Consider the following 17043-nt stretch of genomic DNA (forward strand, 5'->3'; position numbering starts at 1 on the left):
TCTTGCCACCCTAAATGGACAGTTTATCCCAAAATCAATAATACATATTTTTTCCTCTTACCTGTAGCGCTATTTATCAATCTAGATTGTTTTGGTGTGAGTTGCCAAGTATTGGAGATTTCGGCTGTGTTCTCTTGAATGTAATGGCCCTTGGCTTGTGGTGCTCACAGCGCCAAAAATATATTTGAAAAACTCAAAAGTAATGTCTCTTGCTGTGAGCAGTTTCATGTGGGAACTATTTTCTCTCTACTACACCCACGAACCGAATCACTGTACAGAAGGATGTATCTTTCTACTGCTAGCTCACATATCACCACTTAGCTAGCTAACATTAAAGCTCAGCCAAGGAGGACATCTTTAATATTTAATCTTCAGCTGTCACAAGAATGAGCCTCTCGCCCACGGATAGGTGCAAGCTTCCTTCTGTGCGGAGATATGCTTGGCGAGTGTAGTTCGGTAGAAAGAAAATAGTTCCTTTACGAATTGCTCATAACATGGTGCTTAATGGCCTCCTTTGCCACCCACTATTTTCCTTATTTTCTCTGCTGTTTCATTTCGTCCTCAACAGGTAGCGTTCACTTAGCAATAGAGGGACACGGCCGGAAAGCCAGAAAGCCAATACAATGAGCTTAAAGTGGCTGAAAGCATAGTGGAACCGCAGAGTTGGTTATTACCTCTGGGTGAAAGTCCTGCATTCGTTTGACATATCCACTTAACCTTCCACCCACCCTACAGGTGCTTCTTTGACATTTATACAATATGACATGGAATTTGGCGCTTTTATGCTGCGTCAGGTCACTTCCTCCTCTGCTCTTGTAATAGTTGTTGTGGCCATAGAAGGGTGCCGTCTTTACAAGTTGTTCACGACATGGTGCTTAAAGGCCTCCTTTACCACCCACTATTTTCCTTATTTTCTCTGCTGTTTCATTTCATCCTCAACAGGTAGCATTCACTTAGCAATATAGGGACATGACCAGAAAACCAGAAAGCTAATACAATGAACTTAAAGTGGCTGCAAGCATAGTGGAACCGCAGGGTTGGTTATTACCTTTGCATGACGAGGAGCCATTTACATAACTGTAATTAATTTCAAATGTAAAAAAAGTATCGATTAATGAGGCTTTAAATTTCTTACTTTGGAATTTCAAACTCCGTGCTCAGTGCTTTTCTCTGACCTTGGTAAAATAAGTAATTTTGTACACACTACTGTACTGTACTTCGTAGCATGCAAACATTGTGAGCACAGCATTCAAATACAAGTCAAAATATTATAAAAACAGAAATGACGAATCATACTGTTAATTATCACTCACTTGTTTCATGTGCTTGAAACCTTGCTGCGATAATTTCAAAGCTGTGGCTTCTGTAGGCTTTGTTATTTTCAGAGATTAGCAGTTGAGCCTTTGATTGGACGATCATTTATCAAAGCTGAGACCAAAAGGTCATACAGACAGAGGGATCTATGCTTTGTTCACCAAACAAAAGTCTCCCAGACCCTTGAGGAAAATGTCAAGGCAGCTACTACTGAACGGCTGTTTAGAACAACCCCACCTTTCAGTTGGCACTTGACAGAAGAGGTTGGAAAAAAACAAAAATTGTTCAAGGTGACGCATGAGTCGTGTCATGTCAAGCTTCAATCTGACACATCGCCCCACTTCATTTCTCCTCCACCTTTTAATTCATGGCCTTTAAATGCTGAGATTCAGCGCTAAAGGAAGAGAGAAAGCGGGGCAAATAATTTTTCTTTCAACACCTTGAGGGTACATGTGTGTCAGGCACCATCTGCTGGAGTTGGAATGATCTGAGAGTAGTGCTACTAATTTAATGTCTACAGGGATACACTCTTGAACGGACCCAACATTCTTGTTTCAGCATACCAAACACATTACACATCAAAATAATTGGGAAGCAATTTCTTTCTCCGGGGAGATCCTCTTCATTCTCTCTTCTTTTGCAATTAATCCTTATTTCTCTCCCTCTCTCTTCTAATAGTCACCCTGTCAATCTCTGCACATTGTGTGTCATCCGATTGGTCCAGATTGTTCACAGGAACATTCAAAAGATCTCCCCGTGGGCCTGGAAGTAGTTTTTAAACCATTTAGCGCTGATATATTATCAAGCTCTACAGGAGTCACAGCCAATTACGACATCCCCTGTCCAGTTTCGTTCATCATGTGTCTGTACGCAATGCACGTGTGCAGCCATGCATACATATGTGGCCGTAGGAGAGAGTGCCTGATAGCCTCTGATAATGCAGCATAACTGTATCTGAAGCACCTTCACACCTTTCAGGGGATATGTTGTATGTGTATGACTGGCTCCACAGCGGATCAGTGAGATAGAGAGTCATGGAAAGGTTTCACTGTTCTTCCTACACACCCTGAGTTTTGACTGCCTGTTGCTCACGCCTGCAAAGACCAATGGGCTGATTTTTTTTTTCTTTTTTAATTAAAAATGTGTGATGGTGCAGCATCAAGCAGAGCGTTAGGTGTGTACAAGTTATTTCAGTCTGCTTTTTAACAACAAGGCAGTCTTTTTAGCAACTTTGCGTATTCCCATGTGCACGTATTCTAAATATAAAGATGGATTTGTGAAGTTGTTAGTGATTCTCAAGGCAAAGAATTCAGCAATGTGTGTGTTCGACTCACAATGTAGGCACTCAAAAAAAAAGTGTGACAGCAAATATGATTAGTGTTAAAAATGAATTTTCAGTGAAACACAACAAACAGAGCCTACTCACTGCAACAAAATACTACCCCCACATGCTCATTTAGGGTTATTACTCCAGCGTAATGCACCACATTGCCTATATACACCATTAAGATCAATATATATATCATGGACACACCATTAATGGACAGACCGACCAACCTGCCAACATAACTTTCTCAGCACATAACAGTAACATGGAGCATAACCAGATCCTGATGGATCTCCTATTGGCTTTAGGACCCTAATTGGCTCCTCTATCCTTTCAGTGATGGTGCTGGTCCCTAGAGTGTTGATGTATTTGACATGCTGGGGAATGGGTTTCAGCAAAGAGAATGTAGGCCAGTTGGATACGTTTGCGGAGATCCAATACAATTAAATGATTTACTTGTCAAAACACAATGGGACTGCTGAGCCACGTGACCACCGTACAGATACTGTAAGACACACAGGAGTAGTGGCAGATGTTGTAGAGCTACATGTGCCTTATGCAATATTACTGAGGTATACAATGATTCCCCTGCTCTATGTTATGTGTATGTTTGGACCAAACATCTACTTATCAACTCCAGACTGTACAAAGCTCAGCTGTCAGGTTTTTAACAAGAACCAAGAGACGTGATCACATCATTTCTATTCTAGCGTCTTTACACATGGCTCACAGTGGGGTTTTTTTTTAGATTGCATTTTAAAATTTCCCCCGCTGTATCTCTGACCTCTCAGTAACATATACACCAGTATGTACTTTGAGATTTTTTCTAAAAAACTAAAGGGGACAGAGCGTTTGCAGTCACAGCCTCGAAGGCTTCGGAATAATCCACCCAAGGAAATAAGGTCGGCTGAGTCAGTGATCTCCATTAAGTCCCTCCTTGAAACGTACTTTTATCAGAGGTCCTTTTCTGCCTTTACTGGAGTATTAATTTCCTTTTAACTGTCTTTTGTTGCCTTAAAAGAAATGTCTTCTTTTACCACCCTTGCCCTTTCCTACACTGTATTGGGTTTTCAGCCCAGTCACTAGATAGAAACGTTGGTATTATATGAATCTGCAGACCATGAATGGATGACATGCGCACAATTCATATGTACTAACATGTCTAAAGTGATGGCTGCCAACTGTTTGAGACCAACAAATTTTATTTGCTGCAGTGGCTTTAATGCGCCAAACATGGGAGTTTTGCAGTGTTGCGTCAGTACAGTGTTATAGTGCCAAGAAAAGCTGTTGTTTTCTTTACAGAGACATCGCTGCTTTTCCTGCCAGGATCTAGACCCTAAACAGAGTATTTTAAGCTAAAACATTGTTTCCTAACCATGACCAAGTAGATTTTGTGCCTCAAAAACTGTGTTAACCGTGACATTTCAGCGAATCATTCAACACTACATAATAACATGCAAATGTAACGTATCCGTGCTTTGCAGAAACATTCAGCACAAAGGTTTTTTCTGGCATGTGGGTTTTGGCGTCTATACAGCAATTTGTTTTTGTAAATCTGTTTTCTTTTAAAACCTGATGATTTCAGTACTTGTCTCTTTCATTTTGCTGCTACAAAGAGGATTTTGAAAAGTGCTCTTTAAATACAGATGATGATTATGGTGATTATAATGATTATGATGGTGATTATTACTATTATCGTGTGTAAATTGTGTATGCTTAAGCTGTCTGTGATGCGGAGGCCACTCTGAGCTTCTGGTTTGTGCTTTAGGTTCTGCTGAAAAGGTAAACTATTTATATTTCATCTCAGCTCACTTATGTTCCAGACAGAACCACACGCAAAGGTCACTGAAGCTCTTGTGTCTATGTCTTTGCCTTTTTTGCTTGTTTGTTTGTTTGTTTATTCATATCCACTGCTTCTTAACATTCTGGGGCTGCTTGTCTGCTGTAAGAGCCGTGTTATCCATGCATCATGATCAGAAGGTGTTTCTTGGACCTCGACATTTATATAGTTTAACTCTTCTGAAAGCACCGCAAACATCGTGTGAATGTGTAATACCCCGCTGTTGCCTCTACAGAGAACAAAATGAAGGATAAAAACAGCTGTGACAGTGCCAATAGTTTGTACATTATGTAACTTTTTGTAACAGCTTGTAAAACTGAACATAATGCCTCAATTTTAACTGATTTGGTATTTTATTCTTATGGTTTCTCCCCAGTCTGGTGCATATGCGATTTCCCTGGAGAACAGCTTTATTCTGGAAAGTGTCTGTTTAATAAATGAGGTTGTAATTTGACAGACTGAATCAAATTTGGTGCCAGAACCCTGTAAACAAATATTTTTGTTTAGGTTCGTAATTGAATTTAATAAGCTCAGGCTGCGACACGGTGTTGTTGTGTTTTTTAATACATGTCATCTCTCTTGGGAGCAGTGTGCTGACTTTAAATGTCACTGTTGACTGACCAGCTGCATCAAGTGATTTGGCTTTAAAAACCTCAACTATTGTGCCTCATCTATGTAAAGAATGTGTACCTCTCTGATGTAAATATCCTTTGGTAAGCCAGTCTCTCACAATGTAAAGCGATAGCAGAATCCTTCATGTTAGTGTTATCCTTTCAAGAAATTCACGCTGAGACAAACATCTGTTTTTAAACGGACAGTTATCTGAAGAATCAAGGAGATGTGATTCTATGAAGCTGTCTGTGTCAAACAGCTGGACTTGACAAGCGCTGCATCAGGCAGCTCTGGCGATGTTGTTTTCCTCGCAGCGTGGTGTGACAGATCAGAGACAGGAAGATGTAGAACAATGTGAGTGTCTGGAGACTGCCACTGGATAGACAAATGTACACAACATCCTGTCCCAGCAGATATTTTGGTCCTCAGCTAAAGATGCTTTCACTTGGGATTAGGTGTTCACTTCCATCGATTCATTAATTCAGCCCAAATGGGGTTGACATAACCAACTTTCATGTCAAACAAAACCAGGCAGTGTCCGTTTTTAGCAACCACTGCACAGCACAGCTCCTGTTCACATGTCAAAGCAGTTCTTATATCATTTAGTTATCAGTTATCATGAAGGGTTTGATCGTGTTTTTGTAGCAGCCAATCACATTTTTCACTTCTTTTCTTTTTATGTCTTCAGTTATTAAAAGCTGGATACATAATCATGATCTCTGCCATATGTAATTTGGATAATGGCAACCTAAGCATCATGTTACATAAGGATCCTTGAGAAAAAAAGCACCAGCATCTACTGTAAATTTGCAGTTTTCAAGTTTGGAGGGGCAAAATCTACATATCTCAATGAAAAACAGTGCAGTGGCATTAGGCTATAAATACAGGCGAAACGAACAAACGAATTATAAAAATGTCACTGTAAACTCAGTGACAGTATCACAGACACGCTGTTAGCACACACAGGTTAATTAGGAAAGCTGCATATAAACCACTTTGTTCTTTCACCTCATTTATACCGCCTGCTGTTGTTAACTTGTTAAAGCAGCTCAGTGAGGGTTGATAGGATACAGGACGGGATGTGCAGCCAGAGCAGCTCCGTCACCTGCCCTGCGAAGCGCTGTGTCGAGGACGCGCTGCCTCTGGAGAACCCAGCACTAATTACAAACTGGAAGGCACAAACAGATCTGAAATCAGCGCTCTGTGGGCTGGAAAAAGGACATCTTGACACAGGCACGCTGCCACATCTCAAGAATTAAAACTGCATCCCACTTAGAGCACTTTTCCTGGGTTGAATTAAGGCAAATGTTTGCTTCCAGTTGTTTTACACCAAAGACCATCCCAGATCAATATTGTAAACAGTCGACCTGCTATACAAATAAATCACCCTTATAATGTATAGCTGTGTGTGTGTGACGCGCTCACACTCACTCATTCACAGAAACGGATTCAAAGTGTCCGTTTGGTAATGGAGAAATAATGTGCGCCAGGGTCTGGCAATCGAAAATTCACCTTGAAAGTTAATATCTCTTGAATCACACCCAATAAATCACTTTATATCACCGAGTCTCTCAATAGGTAAGCTGGACTGAACCACGAATCCCTGCTGGATATAAATGCTTTACATATATGGCAAAGGGCAATATTTAGTGATACAGAATGATCGAGACAATAGGTTATCTTGGTTTTTTGGTTTGTTTTGTTTTTTTGCCAAGTTTGACACATCGCACAGAAAAAAATAATTGTCTTACCTTCACGCCATAAGTTTGACTGAATCTTTGTTTTTACAGGCACCGGCTGTTAAATCCAAGAGCATCCACAGTTAGCTCCGACGGTATCCTTCATTTGCTGTGCACATTGTTTACTCTTTATAATTAAACCGAGTCGGCGCAGCGGCTCGGGTGCATGACATTAGTACAGGCTGCACTGATGAAAGCCAAAAAATACATACAAATAAAAATCAAACCAAACTGCTGTAAATCATTAACTGTTTCCCGGCTGTTTCAAGGAAAGATTTTCCTCCGTTTCGGTCTTCAGAGAAGTGAAGCAGAGGTTGAAACTGTACGGTGTCCGTCTGGTGTCCAGGAGCTTTACGCACGGAGTTACCTTCGCTACTGAGGGAGGCAGGAGACGCGGCGACTGTAAAGAAGTGTGGAAAATCTAGGCGGGGTTACATTTGTTTAAACCCTGGCAGGGACGTATATTTCCTTTACTGTCGCTGGCATTAGGGAGACCTTACATCACTTAATGTTTTCCTCACATGTTCCCTGCTGCACTCTTCACTTTGCGCCACGATCTGCGCTTTTTAGTAATAAGTGATGGAGAAAAAAAACTAGAAACGTGGAAATAAAGTGTTTCATCCTCTGATGTAAGAATAGATGAGATTTGAATGAGAAATAGTTCGCTTATAAGTGAGCACTCATTTATGTTGGAGCATGTGATTGACTTAGTGCATTAGTGCTAGACGTGGAAAATGGTAATGGGGTGGGAAATTAAAGAAATTGGTGAACTGTGACGATCATTTGGACCCATATCAGCATCTCTCTCTCTCTCTCTTAGAAAAACATTATTATCATTGTGCTCATAGTGATTATTGTTATAATATATCAATGAACACGTGTTTTTTTTAATCCATTAACACCCTCCCTCTTTTTTCATTCAATACCTGACATCTCAGTTCTCAGAGCTCTGCTTGCTTCCAGTCTCGCCATGCAATCAGGAGCCAGTTTGCTCATGGGAAGCTTTATGAATGCAAACTAGCAGGAAGGATAGAAAACCAGTAGCATTCTGTGCCCCGAGGACAGTCATTGAGAAACTGTGCCACAAGTTCCTCATAACATCCTTGGGATTTACTTCGTCCTATAGATTTGAGGTACATGGAGCACATTCAGATCACCTGCAGCAGTCTGTGCATATAAAGACGGGTACGAACCAGAGGAAAAGTAGGTTGATTATGAACTTAACAGCCTTGCATCAGGACCCACTCTTGACCTTGCTGCCTTAAAATAGGTGGTCTGAGTGTCAATATGATTGCTCTCGAGTAAACCCCTGGTGTTTGTGAATGGATGAAAGAACATATGACACAGATTTTCTTTTGTATGAAATGTGTTAGAAATAGTAATAGCATTTTCAAGTGGTACACAAATTTCTCACATGTTGTATAGCGTTGGGTTTTTCTGTTGGTGGTTGTGTCTGCTGCATCCTCCTGGAAAGTGGTGTGGTTACAGTAACCAGCGGATGGCTTTTTGATATATTCTTGCCCGTGTGATCAGCATTTGTTGGACTGTCAAATGGTTTTACATCACCTTGTTGTTCTCCCTCACACAAGTGAAAGTTAAATGTGCTCTATGTGACCTTCAGAACATGAATAATGCAGCAAACCACTATTTGCTATGCTAAGTTCCAGTGGAGTAATGGTGTCCTGAGCAGCGAACGAAGTCAGTTCCCTGTTAATCCCTGTGTCTATGGGTATCCCACTGGCTAGGTAATTGCCACCACTCTGCACTGAACTCATATGCTGGTCACCACATAGTGCCCATCATCTGGTTTCTTCCCACGTTAATGCCATCAGCTCTGTCAGCACTGTTGCCGTTGGTAGGGCTGTTCTGTTGGCACTGTTAGCTGCTGGCTCAGCACCCTCCATGTTGAAAACCGTGTGCAGGCAATCCCGGCTCAAACTCTGACTGTGCTCTGAATGTCATATACGGTTCCTTTAACTACGGATTTTTATTTAAAAGGGACAGTGTCTAGGATTTAGCGACATCTTGTGGTGAGGATTGCAGATTGCAACCAGCTGAGACTTCTCCCATGTGCCAAGCATGAACTCCCGCTCAGCATGTTCATGTTCATCGTTCAGGTGGTTTTAATTATCCACAAATGTCTCTTCCTCTGCAAAACAAATGGGCTAGGTGATTTAAACTGGCAATAACACTGAATGCAGCAGTTTCACATTAACGTCATACTGTTGGGGTGCAACTACGGCGATTATGATTTTTATTTTCAGGTGATTATATATACTAAAGAAAACTACTTATTATGCTATCCCTTTCTGTTAATATATCCCCATAAATCCTACACACTGGACCCTTAAAGCACAACCTGTCTAATATATGGTAACACAACACAGCATAATCAATAGAGCATCTTGTTCTCATTAGCAGAAGGCAAAAAGAGAGCCATCACTGAACAGTTGTGTATTGTCAGGACCTCTCAGTGCAATTGGCCGACCGTTTTACCTTTTAAACTGTGTCCATATGACACTGACACACAATAGTGGTCAAAGACTGCCGGCACAGAATTAAATCTAACCACTCCAGAGTCCAGGTTGAAAAGAAAGGATGATGGAGCCTTTGCATTGCTGGCGCCTCGGCTCTGTAATGGCCTGCTACTGAGCATCAGATCAGCTGACTCTGTTGCTGCTTTTAAAGCTCGTCTCAGAACATACTTTAACAGAAAGGCTTTTCCCATAGCAGCTGATGGACTACACCACTGTGCTTATGAGTTCTTGGTTTTTACTTCTCCTGGATCCATGTGCCCATAAATGTCAATAAATGTACAAATATGTATGTCTATGAATATGCATATCTTTCATTGTTTATATTACTTATGTTTTTGAAACATGTTGTGCTTGCATTGAGAAACTGTTTACATAAATGTTTCAGAAAAAACTACTTTTACATGAGCAGACTTTAATGCTAATACTTTTTTTTTTTTACAGTATGTAGTTTTACAGTATGTAATGTGATATATACTTAGCAAAACATGGCATAATGTAGAGATATTACTAGTACACTAGGAATATAAGTTTAATAGGAAATCATCCATCCATCCATCCATTTTCTAACTGCTTATCCTCTTGAGGGTCGCGGGGGGGCTGGAGCCTATCCCAGCTCACATTTGGCGAGAGGCAGGGTACACCCTGGACAGGTCACCAGACCATCGTAGGGCTGACATGTAGAGACAGACAACCATTCACACTCACATTCACACCTACGGACAATTTAGAGTCAGCAAATAATCTATCCCCAATCTGCATGTCTCTGGACTGTGGGAGGAAGCCTGAGTGTGGAATTTTCTTCTGTGGAAAGCTGCCATCACAAGGAATGGCTTTTCTTACTTTTGCACTCTTGAGGACATCTGTTCTTACGCAGATCGCCAAATCACAAGTTCAGACTCTCTCACTGATTCACACACATTACACACACTCAGATGCATACGCCCATACAGTTACACACACAAGCATGCGCAGTCCCCAGGCTTGTTGTGGGAGGCACAAACACATCTAACTGCTGACTGCCATAAGGCAACGTTGCAGTCTGGTGCTGCCTGATATGGCCCCTATTAACTTGGGTTGATGAGTGTATGTTGGCAGAATGCTGAATAAATCACAGCAACTTAGATGACGGTGCACAGTTCATGCCATTTTACACACCGGCTTCACCGTTGTGTCATGCTAATGAAACTTCTCATAATCCACCAAGAATTTCTTTCAGATGAGAGATCCACAGCATTGCATATAGTCTTAATGTCAGGGAGTAAGTTCATTTCAGGATTTGGAATGCATTTTTAGCCTCGTGTTGAACAGGACTTGGAGAGACAGATTGTAGATTCTAGACACATACGCTCTTCTCTCAGCCTGGCCAAGGCACAGAGCCACCACCAGTGAGCGGATGCCGACTTGAGGTGAGCCAGGGAAAGGCACAGATCTGGCAAGAAGGAGGATACTACTGTGACATGAAGGGCTCTCATTCCTTCTTTCACTGACATGAACACACACAACACAGACGCATACTCCAACCATTGACTATGGTCCTGAAAATGAATCATATTTTATGCATCGGCAGTCATTGCTTTAAAGTTCACCTCCTCATATAAAACATTTATGGTGTTACCACTGGTTAGCACCAAATAAGCTTGTGTGACATCCTCTGCTTTACACTGAAGCTTGTTCCCTGGCTGGCACTCACTCTATAACCTGACATACTGTGCTGAATGGGACAAAGGGACAAACTGGCATGGCTGCCAGTTTGGAAGATGATGTTGACAGCAGAGGCACCAGAGAGAGGAGTTAAGGAGAGATACGGTAGAGAGAGAAAGAGATGAAGACTAGGAAGAGATATCTGGATACGAGAGGTGCACTAGCAGCTGCCTTTCCTCCAGGGAGAGGGGGGTAATTTAAGGATAAGCCTGGCGATCGCCTATGCTTTTGTTATTCACAAATCCCCATTAAAAAAACTCAAACCAACAATGAATTGACCCTCATAACAAGTATTGTTGTTATCATTCCTTTGTGCCATAGACCTCCAGTGTTGTCGAAAAACTACTAAAAACACATCAGTGAGCCACATTGTTGCAGTGGGTAACATAGTCTTTTATTAGTGTTGATGTGGGCACTGTAGTTTATTTGAAGTCTGTTTTACTGATGATGCACAGATTGTGTGGGCTATTAATCTGCAAGTTAAATGTCCCCAATAAAAGCACAGTAAAAACATGTGACATGTGTTGTAGTAAAGTATGCTGCCTTTTCAGCTATGCCAGTGGTATGGCTGTGGGGATGGCAGTGTCGGTCGGTTCCTTAGTCAGTTAGTCCACAACTTTGGGCCAGACTCAAAATCTCAACCAATGAAGCTTAGAAAAACTTCAGTCAAGAAGACTCTCTTTACACTGTCATTTCATTCACAGTTGTCTCTGCTCCAACAATTGGCATCGCCCTAAATTAATCCCACCAGATTTTTCCAAGGTCTTCCTAAACTAATCATATCATTGCTGTCAAAGTTTAAAACTGTTCTGCTAATTGCTCCTGTCAGTTGCCCTTGCAGGACGAACAGATATGACCCTTCTCCACCTCCAGTCTTCAGTTCGTCCACTGCTCAGTCCTGCTCCTCATCTCATCATTAATCCCTATCCTTCAACCATCCCTATCCTAACCTCCACCACTAGTGTCTAGTAACCATGGCATCTCTACCCCATAAATACACTCATTACAATGAGGTCTAATTGCCAAATAGCTTTTCACCATTCATCCTATTGTGCATTATGTTCACTCTAACATAAGTCTCAACTATTGGATGGATTGTCATTCATGGCTCCCAGAGGATGACTCATGGTAAGATTGGTGATCCCCTGACTTTTTAGTCACTGCCACAAATAGGTAAAACATTTTGTCTATCTAGTGTATCTTGGCATCCACAAAATGGAGTGGGGCAACATTTGCTACAAACATTTAGTTCCCAGGTAATGACTTTTTCTCTAAGGCCATCAGCAGGATGCCATTTTTGATTCAGAGTAGAATGTGCAGACAAGTTACGGACAAATTGCCGTGAAATTTGGTGCAGACATTCATGATCCCCACAGGATTAATTGTGATCCTCGAAGGTATATTGTACAAATTATTGCACCATGAATGACGTTATATACGTAAAGTTATGTAGTGTAGGTTTAGACAATTAAATTACTTTGGTTAGTGTGCGTCTTTAAAGCAGCTGTGCGGAACTTTTCGTTTTCGTTGATTATAGTGCCCCCCTTTGGTCGAAGCGGTATGACACCCACAGCCTGGTGTCGTAAAATCTCGACTGCAACTGGCAATTACTGCATGCATTTGTTTTGGAGAGCAAGAGGATTAACTAATGTCAGGTCAGTCCAAGTAATTAGTGGAAACAGCAAAATGACTCTAAAATTCTCCTGTCGTGTTTCTGTTCTGATCTAATCCTAACACAGCAAAGCTGTTAAGTGCAGCCTTTGCTTGCAAAGCTAACGCTAGTAACATTAGGTCAGTCCAAGTAAATAGTGGAAACATGCTAACGTTACACAAGTTAGTAGTAAAGTAAGACCTGTTCATAAATGTTCTGGTGTAGCTCTGAATTTCTTATAAACTGAGGACAACTGCCTGCTGTATATTTGTGTTCATGGTCACAGTCACAGAATTTTGTGGCGTTTGTTGTACTAGACAAACGCGGTTCACATCAGCTACATTTAGCTTGCTTATAACTTCCATGTCGTCATATATTGAAGTGAAACAACGTCTAAGAAGTTGTGGTATATTCTCCAAATAAAAACAAAAATTACATAGCTATCGATTAGGAAAAGGGCCAAGGATCAGTTTTAAAACCTTTCAATTCTCTCAGCTCTCTCCACTTGGTGAATGCCCGACTGAGGTTTACACGCGTTTGAGTCCGAACCCTATCACTGTCCCGTTTAGCCTTCTTCTGTTTGTTTTCTTTTAGACGGTGCTCCTTCATTATCTGCTATGACATCAAAAGTACAACCAAGTCTTTATAGATACATCTCTGGTAAAACTGTTATGTGTTCAGCAATGCCCGTTGCGTACCGCTTACTTGGAGAACACTCTCTGTAAACACGGCTCCTTCTTCTTCTGTGGTTTGATGGCTGCAGGCCGCTGCGGGCGAGCAGAATCACTTCCGCCTCGGGTGCTGTATACTGGTTTGCTGACTTCCGCTGTCCGTCCGACCCGGCTACGCTAAATAGCCATATAGAGAAAGGCTTTTTTGTCACTGTTGGGTTCAAATAAAAATGCAGATCTTCAAGGGGGGTGATACGAACTAGGGACAGTTTTATTAATGGTAAAAAGTTCCGCACAGCTGCTTTAAATATAGGTAAGTAAATTTATTTAGGGTTAGGTTTGGGAAAAGAAACATGGTATAGGGCTGCATTGGGATTGGGTCCTGCCAACCCAAATCTTGCGGGAGCGGGCGGTTTGAACTTTGCTGTGTGCGGGAACGGGCGGCTAAAAAAAACACTGCTGGATTGGGATGTAGCCTATAGTGACAGGATGGAGTTAACAAATGATGTGGAAAAGAAGCTCAAACAAGGTCTGAAGGCGCACTGAGCCCTCTACTTCCCAGCGCTCTCAAATCTGGCATTTTTCATCTTCAGTATCCTCGCATCCAGTGCGCCTTCAGAGTGGACCTTTAGTGTCTGTGGGCGCATCTTGAAAGAGACGCACGGGATTGGGACCGCAGTCGATCAGCAACATTCTCTTCCTCCACAGCAATATTATGGCCAAGTGATTCATTTGTTAAATTCATTCATTTCATTCGTTAACTTTGTTTATTTTATGTTATTTATTAGTGTTATTTGAGCCACTCACAGCCTACTCTTGTTGCTATTTGTTAATTACATAAAGAGGCGTGATGATGCCGGTGTTATTGAGCATAGGCTTTATCTTTATCTCATTAATGTTTCTTATTCAGGTCTCTCTTAGAAAAGAGACCTTAACCTCAATCACTGTGTGATTATATAAAGGTAGAAAAATAAATAAAATACAGAGGAGGAGAATAGAATATGAAACAGCCTTTATTTCATTAATAACTAAATGAAAACAACGAAATAGGAGCGTTATTCCTGACCAGTGCGTCAAAAGACATGCAGGCCAGGTAAACGAAACAAACAACCCTGTGAATCTCTTTATTAATAGCCTATAAAATGACGTGTTTTCTCCTGCGGGACGGGAGAAGACACAAAATCAATGCATCTCTATTATTGTGCGGGCATAAATTCTCAGAGTTTTGCGGGAGTGGGCAGGAGTGGACATACACATTGCGGGTGCGGGCAGGAGTGTAACACACACGTTGCGGTTGCGGGTGGTAATGGTCAGAAATTCAGCGGGAGCGGGCAGGAGCGGGGTGAAGAAAACAGTCCTGCGCAGGGCTCTAAAACATGGTGACCACATACTTTACAATAACTCAAAAAGCACTTGGTTACACACAGTCATAAACTGGTCTCTGGGGAAAAGTCCTGTGTTGTATGACCCATCCACCACCCCAGTCTGCCTCCTTAAGTAAACTTTCAGTCTTTATACTACTTCCTTTTTCACTCCTGTCAGAGCATTGGTCACCTCACAGCCTTCCTAATAACATGATTTATACTGGCTCATTGTTATGTCAGTTATATACGATTTGTAGTGCATTACGTTTTGTAGGTATATGTACAAACAGTGCATGAGAACAGCCTGAATGTTGTCATTGTGAGCATGTTGGCATGCTGACATTAGCATCAAAACATCACTGTGCCTGAATGCAGCCTCACAGAACCTGCAAAAAATTATGTCTTTAGTAGGATGAATGTTCTTTAAATTGACTGCCTCACAAAGACGAGGAATGTTGTAAAGTACTGAGAAGCAGACTAACACATTGTTGGTTTTGGTTTTCATGGGAATTTGTTGACCACAAGAAAAATATCAAATAACACCAGCCTTATCAATTTAATAAGGCCATAGTGTGAAACAGCTGTAAACACCATGTGAACTGCTGCCTTCTCTCACTTATTCCTTTTAGTGCAGTGCTGTGCAACAACTGGACAATTTAATATTATCTCCCTCCCAAGGTTGAAGCTGCTTGGATTTAAGAAACATAAAACACAGTATTACATGTATGTATGTATGTATGTATGTATGTATGTATGTATGTATGTAGCCTATGTGGCTTTAAAAGAGAATGGACGGAAGAGAGGATGACAGAAAATAAAATTCAACTACACCATAAAATGATGATGGGAAGGGAATGTAAGGGATAAAATATACCATTGATTGCAAAGCTGCTTAACAACATAAAACCCAGATATACAGTGTGTATCATGCTTTGAACAAAAGAAGGTGGAAAAGAATACAGGAGGCTCAACTGGGAAATGGTGATGGCAAAGTGAATCTAGATTAAAAACTCTAAAATAATTAGGTGGAAAGCCACTGCCTGCCCTGAAGATAGACTGGAAAGCAGTTTAACTTTTTCTTCCTGTAACAGATAGTAATTTAGCTTTGCTCAGGCAAAGTAATTATGCATTTCACAGGACATTGTGGAGGAACGATGTAGCCAGTGTCAACACAGGAAAGTAGCTGCTGTCTGCGAGCAGTTTATTTTATAGGCTTGTTTAATTGTACTATTTCCGGTGTGATGTGTGATTGAACTTTGCTCATTACAGTTGAGTGGAGCTCTTCAGCATTCATGGAAACTTTCCATGTAGTTTTCACTGTTACATTCTACGAGATGCTACAGTGCGGCAGGTAGGGGGAAGTGGGACGAGGTGAGAGACAGAGATGTCCTGCGTGAAATGTAAGTGTAGGAGGAGGAGAATAATGCGGTGAATAGTGCGGTGAATAATTGATGCTGAAAATTTTAAAATCTTACCGGTTCCAGTTTTATTGCTTTATGATGGCCAGGCACTGATTCTTTGTCCATGAGGAGAGTCTGATGCAAATTCTGGCTTTGTCCGAGCAGGGAGACAGCGGAGAGTTAAAGAGAAGAGAACAGAAAGGCCTCTGGTAATTGTGAGGCTCAAGGTCACTCATTGCTGGAGCTGCCAGGCTGAGCAGCATGTGTGATGGGCCACCGTGGAGTTGCCTTTGCATCCTCAAACAAGCTTGTTAGCCTTCCGGCCGCTCATGGCAGAGCATAAAGGGTGTTTGTATGCAATGAATTTGTAAAGATGCTTTCATGTATCCTGTTTCCTCTGTTGATTGCAGACTGATTTAAAATTGAAAAAAGTTTTTCCCTGGGTGAGTCTGGAGTGATTACACACAACGCCGAGGCCAAATGTAGGCTACAGTATAAGCAGCTGTTCACAGTTTGATTGAATCCAAAGTCACTTCTTGTTGTTGCCTTTGTTTGTACTTGCCTGTAGCTGGACTTCGGTGTTATTTTTGCTCACACACAGCATTGCATATGTAACGTTTCCATATTGCTATTTTTTTAAATGATAGGACACAGATACATCTCCCACATAGATAGATATACCTTTCATTATCCAAACAGCAAAGACAGGCTGCCATATACAATACATATTGTATATTGCAGCTTCTTGGCTGATGCAAGGGAAGGTTTCATCATAGTTAAGACAGAGCAGACAGCCTATTCTGCAGATAAACTGTAGATGAAAAGAAAACCATAAAGAGTGCAGAACATAAACAACTCAACCTCATGCGCCATATTGATGTCAATGG

General features: G+C 41.4%; 1 protein-coding gene across 1 annotated transcript in view; it reads right to left on the minus strand.

Annotated features, from left to right (window-relative positions):
- The window catches only part of drd2a (dopamine receptor D2a), a 59270-nt gene extending 52009 nt beyond the window's left edge, over window positions 1–7261 (minus strand). Inside the window, exon 1 of the mRNA XM_033632182.2 lies at window positions 6845–7261. The gene's annotated coding sequence lies outside the window, so the exon portion shown is untranslated. The remainder of the gene's footprint in view (window positions 1–6844) is intronic.
- Between the last annotated feature and the right edge of the window lie 9782 nt (window positions 7262–17043).

This window comes from Epinephelus lanceolatus, chromosome 4 (genome assembly GCF_041903045.1).
Source record: "Epinephelus lanceolatus isolate andai-2023 chromosome 4, ASM4190304v1, whole genome shotgun sequence".
Classification (NCBI taxonomy): Eukaryota; Metazoa; Chordata; class Actinopteri; order Perciformes; family Serranidae; genus Epinephelus; species Epinephelus lanceolatus.